Source organism: Melozone crissalis, unplaced genomic scaffold, assembly GCF_028551555.1.
Source record: "Melozone crissalis strain CALT ecotype California unplaced genomic scaffold, PUWL_Pcris_2 ptg000165l_1, whole genome shotgun sequence".
In the NCBI taxonomy this organism is placed as follows: domain Eukaryota; kingdom Metazoa; phylum Chordata; class Aves; order Passeriformes; family Passerellidae; genus Melozone; species Melozone crissalis.
The window spans coordinates 1,088,000-1,091,361 of NW_026535935.1; positions in this window are offsets into that span (position 1 = coordinate 1,088,000).

The following is a 3,362-nucleotide window of genomic DNA, read 5'->3' on the forward strand; positions in this document are numbered from 1 at the left end:
TGAATAAAACATCTGTGGAGATTAAGCAAAGGTCCTTTTTGCTTCTTTACCCTGGGCTAAGCTAGCAGCAATTCAGACTGCTCCAGAGGAGAAGCTGCAGTACTGGCACCAAGATTTTGGCAACTTGACCATAGGCACAGAGGGCGTGCAGGATGCTGCTCTATGAATTCCTTAACCAGCCATCTCTGGTGCTGGCATATTCCCTCCAGCTTCTGGTGCAGCCAGGGCCACCTTTGGTCCAGCAGATGACATTGTTATTTGAAAAATTCGGCCCACACCTTGGGCAGGAGGCCATCCACAGGCTCTGGTCCTGCAGCCCCCTGCTCAGCTGGGGACAGTGTTTCCTCTGGGGAAGATGGAACAGCCATCACAGGGTCTTGGGGGCTGTTTTCAGCAAGGCTCTGTCCCTGCTGGACTCTAGCAATTGTTTGGGGGAGCTGATGGCACATTGTGTGTAGTCCTGTTCATCCTACTCAGAAAACATGACAGCTTCTATCATTCTTCTGCAGAGTGGGCACGATGGATTTCTCTTTGCCCACTGCAGGATGCAGCCCAGGCAGAACTGGTGGTGACAGGGCAGAGAAAAACTCACATCCTTCTTAGTGCCCTGGCAGATGGGGCAGCTCCATTCTGTCCCTATGGCCATGTCTGTCTGTCGCAGCAGCAGGGAAGAGCTGAGGACCATGAGCTGCTCTCATTTGCAATCTTGCTTGGCCAGAGCCCAAGCTCGAGCCAGAGTGCTCCAGGCTCTGTCAGTGCCCAAACAGAAGCAGAAAGGGATGTGGTGTCACAACCCATTCCTTGGTGAAGGAGGTCCATAGCAGCCTCAAGAGACACCTCAGACACTCAACAGTCAAGGCAGTAACATATGGACAGGACACAGATGGCAGTTCATGGCTGGGAGAGCATTCGTAGACATATCCAAGGACAAATTTCCCAGGAACTCTCCACAGCTCTGGGATCTGCCCATCAGCTCTGTCAGAAGCTGCAGCAGAACAACCGAAGTCCTAAAAAGCAGCTTCCAGACACTTTCCCTACCATCCTGCCTGAGTAGCCGGGTTGCTTGCTGCAAAACACTCCTTTTCTCCTCTTCCCCAATGCCCTGTGGACACTTGCAGCCAAAATAAAAAGCTCCTGGCCCTCTGTGTGATGTGATAATACAGTTTTTATATTTCCATGCTGGGATGAAAGAAAGCTGTGCTGTGAGTCAGGAGAGGCCAGGACCCACTTGGCCTTCCTGCAGGCTGAGAGGGTCCCAGCAGACATCCTGCTGCTTTTTTGGGGAATGTGTGAGGGGGAGTGGAGGAGGTGACAGAGAGGCCGAGATCATAGAGTGGAAACTCAGCTCCAGAGTGGCAGTGCAGACTCTCCCTGCTGAATGCCTGCTGGGGCTGGCAAAGAAGGAAAAGGCCCCAATAACAGCCTGGTGGCACTGTGTCTCAGGGACAGGTAGAGGGAGGTGACAACAAACAGCAGCATGGCCCGGTCTCACAGCTCCTAGGAAGCAGTGACAGAGGGGCCTCATGTGCCAGAGATTTCAGAAAGGCTGTCTTCTCAAAAGGCCACTCTGAAACCCCTCTCTTTGCCTCTTGGGTTTGTGAATGCTTTTGGCAGCCAGAGCATCCTGGGGCAACGTGTTCCACGATTTCATTAAGCACTCCTTGAAAAGCACCTCCCATTGTTCACTGAGCTGCCAGCCTGGTCATTTCAGAGGGTGCTGCCTTGGTGGAGAGAAAAATCAATCGTCTGCCTTCCAGGGAGCTGAAGGAGAAGGGACTCTTCACCATCCAACACCTGGCTGGGTCCCATTCAGAGCTCCTGCTTTGTAGACTTGGTGAGGTTTGCTTGGCAGTTACCAGCGAGGTGAGAACATTGTTTGGAATTGTCCCCCATACTTCATACATAGTGTGTACAGTAGGTATGTGCTTGTTCATCTCCATGTGTGCTCAGGGTCAGCCTTCATTTCTGGTTTTAGACCTGAGATTTCTAATGTCTGTCAGCTATCTGTAGGATCTGTGGGTACATGCAGCTGTAACTACTGGCAGGTTGGGTATCTGACACTCATCTTTGAGTGTGGTGCCTTTATAATGCAATGTGCAAATGCAGAAACTGAGACACTAATGACGTTATTTGCCAGAGTCCCAATCTCTGCCCAAGCTGTAATTAAACACTGTAAATTATTCTGTAGACCAGAGCCTGTGTTTTCTGTTTCCTGGCTGACTGCTTCAACTGCTGGTGTTGGTTTTTTGAACAGGAGCACCTGACTCTTTTATCTTTATCAGTTGTGCCTTTATGATTTGAAAGCAGCTTTTGCTTTAATTTTTTTAAAGGGCCTAAAATCAAAGCTGTGGACATTTTAGAAGGGTTAAGTAGAACACTTAATGAAATTTTTATTTTAGGCCTGCAGTGAGCAGGTCTGAGGCCAGAAATTGGTGCCAGAGTAAGTGCCTTTCTGTGCTTGTGCTGTCCTGCTCTTCCTGTACTTGTATGTTCCTCTGGACCCAGTGGGATGTGTTGTCATTTCCTGGGACTTCTGTTGAAGGCAACTGGTTTTCTTTCCAAGGTGATTCTTATGTTTCCCCTCATGGCTTCCCCAGGTGACCAACCTCCGTTCCAAGGTGTCCTGCTCTGCCATTGTCACTCTGGGAGAGCTCTCTGTGACCTTGAAGAAGGACATGGACTCTGAGGTGGATGAGGTTGCTCGGCTCCTTCTCCAGATGGTGTCCAGCTCCCCAGAATTTGTTCAGAAAGCAGCCAGTCAGAGCCTGGGGATCATGGTGGAGAATGTGACTCCTGCACGAGCAATGACTGCTCTCATGGACATGGGAGTCAAGCAGGTTCTTCTTCTTTTAGTGATATTCTTCACCTTTGTGTGTGTGGGAGGGAGAAGGGATGAGACAGAGAATGGGAATGGTGGGAGGGAAGGGTCCTGTATCCTGTATCTTCTGTGGACTCAGTGACTTGATTCTCCAACCAACCTCACTTCTCTCCTCTTGTCACCTACTTCTGCCCTCCTGCAGCCTATTGGTTCTCAGAATCACAGAAGTGTAGAATATGGGGAGTTGGATGGGCCCATCAGGACCATCGAGTCCAGCTCCTGGCCTTGCCCAGAGCAGCCCAAGGGTCACACCAAGTGCCTGAGATTGTTTTCCAAATGCTCCTTCAACCCTGTCAGGCTTGGTGCTGTGACCACTGCCCTGGGGAGCCTGTTCCAGTGCCCAGCCACCCTCTGGGTGAAAAACCTTTTTTCCTGATGTCCAAACTAAAGCTCCTCTGACTCAGCTTCCTGCTGCTTCCTGGAGTTCTCCCAGTCTGTCAGATTTTCCTAGATGTGGTGATCAGTGGGGAAGGGAAAGTGCCTG